This window comes from Lactuca saligna, chromosome 2 (assembly GCF_052625555.1).
Source record: "Lactuca saligna cultivar CGN05327 chromosome 2, ASM5262555v1, whole genome shotgun sequence".
NCBI lineage: Eukaryota > Viridiplantae > Streptophyta > Magnoliopsida > Asterales > Asteraceae > Lactuca > Lactuca saligna.
Window position 1 is genome coordinate 155,072,671 of NC_136418.1, and position 12,524 is coordinate 155,085,194.

Consider the following 12,524-nt stretch of genomic DNA (forward strand, 5'->3'; position numbering starts at 1 on the left):
AAAACTTGCAAGAATATCTGCATCTTGAAGGTGGGTATGGTAAGACATTGATGTTAGATCAACATAAGGTATGTTTATGTTCATTATGCCATGCTTTATGTGTTTCAAGTATGATTTAGTTCTAAATTTTCTTATGATGTAAATACAGGGGATAATTGAAGCGGTGAAGGATTTATGCCTAGAGATAGAAAATAGGCAATGTATCAGGCATGTTTTGTCTAACTTTAAGAAGAAATTCCATGGGGCTCAATAAGAGAAATTATTTTGGAAGGCTTGTAAGGCATCAACTGAACTTATTTTCAATTCTGCAATGAAAGAGATTCAAATGTTTAGCCTTGTTGCTTATGTACATCTTATGGGAAGAAATCCAAAGTCATGGTCAAGATCATTTTTTTCAAATAGGAAGGGGGTGTGATGCTGTTGAGAATAGGTTGTATGAAAGCTTTAACAATGTTATATTAGATGCTAAGAAGAAGTCAATTATTACTATGTTGGAGGATATTAGACTATATGTGATGCAGAGGAAGTGTAGTTTGAGACAGAAAGGAAGTAGATGGGGACATTTTGATGTATGTCCAACCATAAGGCTTGCCATAAATAAATTGAAGATCCAACAAAGGTACTTTGTTCTTCTCTGTCACTCTTTTTCACTATATTAGCTCTTATTAAATGTGTTTATTTATAGGTACTGGCAAGTGCTTCCTAGTAGTCTGAATACCTTTGAAACAAGAAACTTAGGAGAGTCTTATGGTGTTGATTTGGAAAAGAAAACATGTACTTGTAGGATTTGGCAACTGAATGGGTATGGTTATGTACATTCTGTGGTAGCCATTTCTTATGTAAACAGAGATGTAGAGGCGTTTGTTGATCATTTATATCGTGCTTGCATATATATATATATATATATATATATATATATATATATATATATATATATATATATATATATATATATATATACTAGCCGTCTACCCGCGCCAAGCGTCGGGTGCGGTTTTTTTTTTTCCAGAATTTATTTTGTATAAAGTATTAGTGTGTTTGCGCAAATAGTTTACTACACTAACAATTATCAATAAGAAATAGAATAATAGCAATGAAATTAGAAAGAATTAAAAATGAACGTTGAGATTCTTTAAAAATAATATGAACACATGATTGGCTTGATCATTATGTGACTTTATTTGTAAAATTATAAACGATAAAACAGAATATGCAATGCATTCAAAATCCAAAGGAGAGCGATCTGACTATTGTATAAGGTATGTATACTTACTTTTTTCTCAAGGGTTCATTTTTTTTCTTCTATAAGACTTATTTTGATTCTTTAATGAAACCTATAAGGCATGTTTCTTCTATAAAAATTATTTGTTTTTTTTTATCGAAAAGGAAACAAAATGTTTTTTGTTATAAAACTTTAAAAAATTTATCAGTTTTTTATTAAAATGTGTTTATGTTATAAATTTATAAATATGATTTTGTTATAAAATTCAATAAATATGTTTTTGCTATAAAAAAAGAATTTCTATCATTATATTAAATGTTAACATATTTTATTGGAGCTGTGATTCATTTGAGAAAGAAATATCATAATGCTTAAAATTGAGAAGAAGCAAGAAAAAATTTTAATTATGACAAATGCATATCTATGAAAAATCAAAAAATGAAAATGAAATCAAAGAAAGTGCTTATGCTTATCAAGATGAACAAAATGGAATTTCAGTTATAACAAGGAATGGCATTGCTATACCCGATATACTTTTAATAGTAATAAAACAGAAGTGGAATGCTATAATAAATGACTTGGTAGAATTACATTGCTATTTGTTGCACTTTTAACATGAACATCCATTATCACCAAGTTGCCATATCTAAAAGATTTTACTTTGTAAACTGTTTAGCACCTAATCAATTGAATAAGCATGATATTAAGTGAGTCATGCTGTCATGATCCCCTTAAACAATCTTGAAATATTCAACCAAATTGTGACTACTAAATGAAGAATGAAATGAAAGTCACATAATATTTTGAAAAAGATTGTTAACAAAAACGTTAAATGTATAATCAAAGCACTAAAGGAAAAAACAGCAGCTTACTTTCTTTTATTTGTTTATTAAACCATGTTACTTTAATTTCTTTCTATTACAATGCCTTAAGAAAAAAATAGAAATAAAATGTTGCAATAAAAGGAAATGGAAGCAGAATGCTATAAATAACACACAATTAAATGTTTAGTTAGAACTAATAGCTCAACTTAATTGTGTCATTGATAAAATGTTGCAGCATGTACGCAAACTTGTTGTGACATTCTGCTTTTAGGTTTTCTGCAAATAAAAAAAGGCTGAAATTTAGAAAAATAATAATAAAATAAAATAATGAGTGCATAAAAGCATTAATGACATAGAGCAATTAGCGTTAAAAGGAAATCCATTACCATCAAGAAATAATAAAAGAAATCCCAGCAAACATTGTCAGATGCCGATCCAACAAACCAAAAATGGCAGACATAAGAATTCCACTACATACTTCGTATGAACTTTGCTATGTAGTTCTTTGAGAAAGATATTTAAACTTCTAATATATCTTTACCTCCCTAAGTAAACTGTAATAACAAAAAAAAATCTACAACATAATTTTTTCATTTATCTCTTAATTATGGTTTATATATAGACAAAAAGAAAATAAAAGTACATTACTACATTTGACACAAAAAAAGGCTAAATGCAAGATTCGAAAGTGAACAATGGTGACCACCATTATATTGTAATTTATTTGTTTTCTTTATTTATAACATATATTTTAACAGAAATGTTTTTTGGATAAATAAAAATCTTCGTAGTGAACAAAACATGTTTAGCATATTTATACATATTGAGGCTACTTAATAACTCTTTGAACTTTATTCACTTTAAATTATAAAATATTATGTCACACTCACCAAACATGTGTTTTTTATTTTGACAAATTATGAATTTCCCCATTTATATAAACTAAACCATAAACATGATCTTTCTATTAAAAAAAATCACAAAAAAATGTTGCATACTTGCATAAATAAAATAACACAAGGTAACTATGACACTTTAAAAAAGTTTGATTTAGAAAAAAAAGATTCATTGTGAAAAAGTAAGGAATCTTACTTGTTAACTTAACTAAGAAAGGATTGCAAATGGACTAAAGGAGTCATCAAGAACTCCTTTGCGACACCTGTGTCAACATTGCTCACAAACAAAATAGTTTTGATCAATAGTTAAAAGACAATCCCTTGTTTATTCCCTTTCTTAATCAAATAAGCAATGTAAACAAAGAACAAACAACCATGAATATTAGAACTAAAGCTAAGTAGGATCTTCAAATAAATGAAACTTAAAAGAGATGCATGTAGCCCAGGCGCCATCTATGATATCAGGTGCATTTGCCAAGGCAACATGAACCCTAATAAAAAGAACCTTAAGCAACTATTACCGTATTTTTTTTGGTTTCACCACGAATCAATAGCAACATAAAAGGGCTTGTAAAAGGGAAAAAATATACTTCTAACTCCAAAATACTCGAAGATAGTGGGTTACCTGGACAGATAGATAAAAATCATAGATAGTTAGATTAGTCAGTTTGTTCATTGATCAACATATTGAAGGGGACAGAAATTAGATCAACATATGATAAGCCGAAAGGGAGAAAGATTGATAGAAAGAGAGATAGATAGTAGAATCCAATACACAGACGACAGAGATTCTTTACAGTTCACATTTCCAATAGATAAATGCTTGTATAGGACTCACAATTCACAATTGTAAGGTGACAATGGATATTGTTTCATCATTTTTTCTTCCTCACTTGGACCTGACAGAAGTTGGCAGCAAAACAACAATGAGGCAATATACAAAAATATATCAGTGTGAAAAATATAGAACATGTTATCAGTTAAATGAAAAAAGAAAATACAGAGCACGAATACTAACACATATAATTGAAATTGGCTTCTAATGTACGACTAATAGGTATATCATCAACTTGTATTAAAAATGGTTGAATAACATCCTATATCTGTTGTGCATCTTTGTTATGTCTCGTCTTCTTTAAAGACTATGGAAAACCAATTGGCACAAAATTCAATGATTTCAGGAGTATGTGCTTAGTATAAATAAAACACCAAATCACCATGTGGACTTTGATTGTCATGCACTTGTTAAGAAATAATCTAAGCGTTTCCTTGTAGATTTGTTGTTGTTTATCCCTTTGATGAATTGCTCAGACAAACAAACTGTATGCAACCAGAAAAAACATTAGAAATTATTTTTTTAAGGATTTAATAAACATATGCCACCAAATACTACACACAAATGCAACTACACTCAATTTAAAGATTATTATAACCTCCAAATCTGAAACTGCAACTCAACTATCACACCCAATTTAATCAATCAATCCAAAAAAATTACAGGTTTAGGGCACAACAAAATCATTAAATCATGAAATCAGAATAAAACTCTGTAAAAAGCGGGTATTATCATATTACCTAAAAACTTGTTGTCATTGTTTGTGGCGCCTTCATCACCTGCTCCGGGATTCATATTTTGTTCATTCTCAGTGAATGGAACCATTTTAAAAATTCAAGTAATGAGGTTCATACAATAAAGAGGAATACAAACAGGTTAACAAATCTTTTACTTTTTTCCGATGTAAATTCGATTAATAATACGGATTTGGAAATGATTCTCCAATAAAGAATAGGATTCTGAAGAGATGATAATGGAGATGGCATATTATGAACTCACCTTTTCTTGACAAATCATTGGGGATAAATTTAACCTCACGGTGGCTAGGGTTAGAGAGAGAGAGAGAGAGAGAGAGAAAGAGTGTGTGTGTGTGTGTGTGTGTGTGTGTGTGGGGGGGGGGGGGGGGGGGGGGGGGGGGGGTTGAGGAAGGAGGTGGGCAACGATGATAGATGAGTATACACACAGCTCGAGGTATGGGTCCAGAAAATTGATCAATCGATTAAAATCAAACTCGTTAGAATATTTACCTCCTGGTTTGAGATAGATTTCTTTTAAACCTTTTGAAACTATTATTCGTGAAATAGATTCCTCTTGCTTCTTGATCAATTGCTCGATACACATGTGTTCGTCAGTTGTATACAGATAAATGCAGAGAAGGTCGAAGGCAGGCACAAACAAATACATATAAAATTAGACTTAGAGTTCGTTCTTCCCATGTTTCAACAAAAAAAAACATAAAAAACCCACAAATCAAGAAATCCAAATGGTTAAGCAAAAGATAGGGTCGATAATCATTATGTTCTTACCTACATTTGGGCGGATAAACAGAGAGGGTCGAGAACTCTACTTGAGAAATGATCATAACTTTGTGGATCATAAAGTTGAAGAAAAATGTTGAAAAATAGCAATGCACCTCATATCTCTATGAATCAAATCAGAGCCTCAACCAAAAAGAACGAAGAAACATACATACGGTGAACAATAGCAATGCACCTCACAGCACGATCGACGATGCTAGAAAAGAGAAGGAGGTAAAATATTATCCGACACCACTCCCTTCTTTTCTCTTATACCTAGCATACCTTTAAATCAACTCTAACAGATGATGGTGAACATCGAATAAATAGATGAAAACAAATAAACACACACAAAGACAGGGGAAAAAGAACGAAGAAACATACATACGGTAATGGTAGAAGCTATGATTTTGAAGAGATTATGTCGATGGTGGACCCTCAAATGTGCGATGGTGGTGTTGATAGTGTCGATAAGAAATTCACTTTAGGGTTAGGGTTTGCGGTGTGCGATGGTGGCGTTGATTATGACAGCGAGATAGAGTTAGGGTTTCTCATCTCGACATAAGGTAGAAGCGGGCGGTAGATGCCAGTGAAGGAAACGACAACGTCAAGAGGTTGGTGGCTACCGAGGCTACAGGAGATTGAAGAGAGTAAGGAGGGAAACGGAAGAGATCTGGGAGAAATGACGGCGGATGGGAAGATATTAGGGTTTTCCAGTGTGTATACGCTTACATTGTAAGCTTAATAGGATTGTACATACTGTTATAAAAATTATACCTCTTAATTTTCAAGAAATAGGCAATATGTTTAATAATATAGTAAAGATATATATACAAACACTCAATGTGAAGCATGAATGGGAGTGCAATGTGGCCCTCAACAGACTACATAGTACCATTGCCACCATTGGAAAGGAAGATGCCAGGGAGACCCACTATAAAGAGAAAGAGGGACAGTATAGAGGTTAATGGATCATACAGATTATCTGATTTGGGGAAAAAGATTATATGTGGTGTTTGTAAAAAGGCAGGACATAATAAGTTAACATGTGATGCAGTATCAAAGCCCTAAAAAAGTCAGGTAAAAAAGAGGAAGGCAGAAGGAGAATGTGAAAGTGTAAGTGCATTGAAGAAAGGGAAGGGTCAAGCTAGTGCATTGAAGAAAAGGAAGGGTCGATTACAAAGGGAATATGGTGTAAAAAAGGAAAGGGTGAAGGTGAAGGTGGAAGTAGACGACAAGGTGAATATGGGTCAAAAAAGTTTTATGAATAAGAAGAATGGTCAACAACACTGTACAATCAAGTTAAGGAAAAAGTCAGAAAGGATAATAAAGAAAAAGTTGGCAAAAGGGGTTGAGGACAAAAATGGTGAAGGAAATACATCATCCAAACCAATGGACTTGGATTAAAGGTCTTTTGTTTATGGAGTATGTTTGTTAGGGCTAGATGTATTTCTTTAATGTTTGTTATGGTCTTGTTAAGTTTGTTAGTGTGTCCTTAAAACACCAAGTAATGACATTAATGAATGCATGAATGTTTGTTTTTCGTTGTAACACAAACATAGCAACGTACTTTGACATAACATGAATATTTGTTTGTGATTGTAATATGAATGTTTGTTTGTCGTTGTAACACAAATATAGTAACATACTTTGACATAACATGAATGTTTGTTTGTGATTGTAACATGAATGTTTGTTTGTGATTGTAAAACATATATGAGAAGGTACTTTGACATAACAAGGTACTTTCACATAACAAGCATGTTTCTTAGTGATTGTAACAGTTGGTACGAGAAAATTACTAAATATTAAATGACATAATATAAAAACATTGGTTAACAGGAACTAGATTTCATTTCATTCATCGAAGTGGCCATACATTACAAATGAGGTTATCGTGTTACCAAAAACCCCCCAAAAAGATGGTTCTAAAAACCCTAGCATTGTCAACATGCACCACTAATCAAAATAACCAACAAACATCATACCCTAATACAAATAATCACCAACAACAAAACATACTCTAATGCGTACATATTATACTAGCACATGACAAAGTTAGACAAAAACAAACAACCTTCAACAACCCCAAAAAAACCAAAAAACGCTAAAATCGCCAGCGTGCTACCTACTGACATAACTATACCCACCAAAATCCCAACCCAGAGCATTAAGACCTCAAGTCCAACTCTCAGATCTGACTCTAAGGAATGTCTAAAGTCATAAAGTTCCTGAATTTATGACTTTGCATGGCTAGGGAAAGCCCAAAACCAAACCTTAGTTCCAAACCTTCACAAAATGACCAACAATCCATGCATGGAATGAATATAACCATCAAGAACCGATTTTTATGCCATAAGAACCTGAGAAACATCAAGAAATGATAAACCTAAGCTTTGGAGTAGCTTTTACTCGCAATAACCAAGACATGGGACCAAAAGCATGCAATTTTCTGAGCTAACCAAGATCTAAGAAAAAGAATCATAAAGGTTCAAGATTTATACCTCCTGAAGCTTGAGAAGGTGGTAAAAGTTCTGGATCTTCAAGCTTCAAGCTCACCAAGGCTTCTCTAATGGATTCCTTATTCACAAGAATACACAAAAACCACACTAAGGCCTTAAACTCTCACAAATAGGGTTAGGGTTTCGAGTTGATAGAATGAGGGAGTGAAGGATAAAGGTAAGGGAGGCCTCAAGGACTTTAGGTCCTTTAAATACGGGTCAAACCCTAAAAATTAGGGTTTTGGGTCATCTCGAGTACGCCCTGCGTACTCCATGAAGCTTGCGTCCAATTTAATGATGTACGCCCTACCTACTACCAACTCTCATGTCCATCTTAACTTCAAATAGCAATAACTTCTTTGTTTCAACTTCGTTTTCGACATTCTTTATATGCACCGAAAGGTATTAAAGATCCCTACAATTATATCTAGATACTTTCAACTTACCAATAACTGAACTAAAACCAAAATCCTCGCAAGAAGCCTGATCCAACTTTTCCCTTTCTACCCTTTTGTCTAGCACACAAATCAAAGGGTTTTGGCCTCACAAGAAATATTATTAACCTTTAATAAGGCCTAAACTTCCTTTCCTTAAATCCCAAAACCCATTTCGTGATCGAACTTCAGATCCCGACCCCGAATTCAAAAACGACCTGAAACAGGATGTTACAACTCTCCCCGACTTAAATGAGATTTCGTCCTCAAAATCATTCATTACTACTTCTTCTGCCACACTAGCCGGTCTGGATAGAACATCCTAAAATCCAACTAAGGTTATGATGTTGCCTCATACTGACAACTGCCCTTTAATATTGCAATCAAAACCCCAGCCTTAGCAGAAATCATATACTATGACAAAGAAATGAGCCTTTCCAAACCACTTTAACCAATGAAGAGTAATCATTATTACTATGCCCAAAATCCGATAACCCAAAATCATGTCTGACTTCTGGACAGACAGAACAATTCTGAAACACAACCAAAAATGACTTCAGCCCTCATCCTGGACCAACAACCTCTCCGTCCTTGAATTATCTCAATGGTTTCAGGGGAACTGGATCCTCAAATATTCACTAATGTTGATAACCCTAAATCTGAAAACAAAGGTGACTCATAACACGAGTCTCAATCATTGGTGCCAAACCAACACATAATCATATCCTGCTAACCAAACATTCATATTTTCAATTTACCCGAGATCCCTTGAGTTCAGAACTAATCTACCAATTATCTGAAGCATCGAAACCTTAACCAGTTGTTGAGGCTGACAACCTCTCACACGAACGTACCACAAGACTTTGACTTAGGGTCTGTTTGGAAAAGCTATCCTAGCTTGCTTTCCAATATGGTTCTAACAACCTTTATGATCCAACCAGGAATAACATAACCAACCATCACACGAATGTAAGATAGTTCACTTTGCTCTAACTCAATGTTACCCGCCCAGTTGTAGTCTAACCTAGAATAAACATAACCACACATCACAACCGATGCCAATCGGCCTACAACCTCCCTCAATCCCACGAATGATGTGGCCCTCCCATAGTCTCACAACCCATCATGCCATGGTTTAATCATACTTCAAGAAAACTACGAGCCTAATTGTAGATTCATAACATCCTCACAACTGCTCATTGCTGTTTATGCTCGAGTTGGTACCACCGAGATGAAGAAGAGAAGGCTTGGCCTTTGGCTAGTCAACAAGTAAAAGGGTGAAGGCACAGGAGGGTGTTGGGTTTTTTTGTTCCATCAGTTATGAAGAAGAAGAAGAAGAAGAAGAAGAAGAAGAGAGAGAGAGAGAGAGAGAGAGAGAGAGAGAGAGATGGTGGGACCCTTTTAAATTTCATTTTTTCTTCTTTTTTTTTTTCAAAAAAAAAAAAAATAGAAAACCTCATAAATGGTCCCTGGTATTGAAATGACGAAAATATCCCTCACTTAACGGTAGAAAACTGACGGTGTTAGACCGAAGGACTAAACATTAAAAGTTTTGAAACCACAGGGGCCATCTGTGAGGTTTTTTGAACTTAGAAACTAAACTAGATATTTTTGAAAACCACAGGAACCATTTTTGAAGTTTTGTTCATTTTATATATTAAGAATAATTAATCTGTGTTATCCGTATTATTCGTGTTTATCATAACCTACAAAAGTCATACAAAATACAATATTTATAATCACATTGTAAATGTTATTTGGGTTATTTTATATATTAAGAATAGTTAATTTGTGTAAACAGTTTTAAAATTTTATAAAAAATTTGTAAAAAAGTGAAAATTGTGAAAAAAAAAATTATAAAAGTTTGTCCAAAAGGTCTTTTAAAAAGTTGTAAAAAATAATAATTTTGTTACAATCCTGTAAAATAAAATAAAAAAGTTTGGACCACATTTCTAAGTTTTAAATTTGAGATATATATATATATATATATATATATATATATATATATATATATATATATATATATATATATACTATCTTATAAAAGAAATCTAACTATTTCTAAAAATAGATTGATTATAATAATAATATTTTTTTAAGACGTCCAAACGATGAAGCTGATAGTACAAGTAATCATTAATAAAATAATATTAAATTTTAACCATATTTTGAATTCAAATATTTATCATCAAATCTCCTTATATTTCTCAACAATTTGATATGGTTTCCTCAAATCTCGGATTCATTCAAATTTTGAACCCTTTTAGATATCCTTAAATTTAGCATGTTGATTCAAATATCCCTCCAATCGCATATACCTCTTTGCTCCCTCCTCTACTATAAAGTCCACCGTCCAGGAACAAAAAATGACTTCATTTCCCAAATAACACCATAGTTTGATTATTTTGTCTTCGACGTGTACTTTCTTTTGTAACATAACATTTTTGTAGAGGAAACATATCACTGAAAGAATTTACACGTCACGCCGCTTTGCGCGGGTGCACTGCTAGTATATATATATATATATATATATATATATATATATATATATATATATATATATATATATAACCTCGTAAACCTATAGTGCCATATCAAAATACATAAATCTAAGCTTGTTACCTTTTATTAGATATATGCGGTTCTTTGTCAATTTGAATACAAATTGAATAGTTTGTGTCAAAAAATCATTGATACTTTTAATTATACAACTGAAATTCAAACACAAAAGGCAAAATAGTCATTTTCTACAGGAGAGGAACTAGAATCATTAAGAAACTCTAAAATAGAGACCAAAATTGATAAAAGTTTCTTTTTTGGGCCTCGACCATGTAAGATCGCAATTGAATAAACTAAATTTGTAATTTCTAAGTATTTTTCCAAACACACTTTGACAACACACAACAAAGCCCCGGTGGATTTCGACAATTTGTAATTTTTACGTAATTTTATAGAATCTAAACACACTTTGACGACACACAACAAAGCTATGTTGGATTTTGACCATGTCAAAAAAGACTAATAGTTGACTATGAAGGTAACTGTATTCACTTTTCAATCCTTATTATTTTTGGGATTTAATTTCCACCAATTTAATACAAATTTTGATTGCACCTATCGCAAAATCATGAAAAATGAAGTTAGATCCAATGACCAATGATGGCGTTGTAATATTTTCTGATGTTTTACATCAATAATTAATGGTCATTGGCTTTTGAAGATGCAAGGAAATGTGCATGTTTTTATCTGTAGTCATTGTGATAGTGCTTATCTCAATGGACCATGTAGGTTTCATATTTCTTATTATAATTAATTAAGTTACTATGTTCAAATATTTCCTTTATCCATATGTAATAATTAACACTATACATTTTCTGTTTTGGAATATCCATTTGCTTTACAATCTCCAACAATTATCTCTTCATATAGGTTTTATTACACCTTGAAGGTCAAGATGTTATTTGCATAAACTCAATTGTGGCTATGTAGTCGCGCATCCACAATTCCAATAAGAACAATATACTTCGAGAGGCCTTCACCTTTCCCTAAAATCAATTCATTCACTTACTCCAACTATATTATGCATTGCAATTGGACATCTACTTACCCTTCCTCATTTCTTATTTATGCCAAAAACTATAAAACTAACAAAAAGGTTTATTTTCTTATTATTAGCATCCTACTTACATTTCTTCTACATCATTATACTTCCAAAGAGTTTCTTAGTAAGGCATTATACTTATTTCTATTTGGACTAAAATACATTGTTTTAATGGGAAGAAATGAAAATGCTATAATAAACATATCAATGAAAGTGTAATGCTATATCTTGCATTTAACCCATAAAGGAATGGCAGCAAATGGCAAAAGGCACCTTCATGTAATTGGTTGTTGTAGATTGGTTACAATATGATGAGCATGAGGATGATCTTGTCTGACTGTATTGGAAAAATCATTCATGTTTAAACTTTCAAAGCATTAAAACTTTCAATTTTTTATTAGAGCACCATACTTTGAAAAATCTATCTGATTTTACTAAGTTTTTGGATGACCTTGCTATATTTGGGTAGAATTTCCAAAGTAATAACAAGAAATGAATGTAGGATGCTATAGTAAACAACTTAACAAAATTTCATTGCTATTTTTTTTTCGTTTAATAATTTCTAAGATCCCCATTTCACAACCCCTATTATATTAAAAAGTACAAACACCACAAAAGCTTTTATTATTGTATAGTTGATCAGTAAGTAATTTTTTTTTATGGATTTCATAAAGGTTAAAAGACGAATATAGAC

The 12,524-nt window shown here is 32.3% G+C and overlaps 1 long non-coding RNA gene across 7 annotated transcripts; it reads right to left on the minus strand.

Moving 5' to 3' along the window:
- Positions 1-2,076: 2,076 nt before the first annotated feature.
- Positions 2,077-6,082, minus strand: LOC145032241 (uncharacterized). Of its 7 annotated transcripts, none has more exons than XR_013677089.1 (3): positions 5,679-6,082; positions 4,518-5,511; positions 2,077-4,262 (listed from the first exon to the last, which is right to left on the minus strand). It is a non-coding gene; the product is annotated as an uncharacterized LOC145032241 (long non-coding RNA). The 7 variants fall into 7 exon arrangements; XR_013677088.1 differs by lacking the exon at positions 5,679-6,082 and having other exon boundaries at positions 4,518-4,556; positions 5,025-5,160; XR_013677086.1 differs by lacking the exon at positions 5,679-6,082 and having other exon boundaries at positions 2,077-3,841; positions 3,961-4,262; positions 4,518-4,937.
- Positions 6,083-12,524: the final 6,442 nt, after the last annotated feature.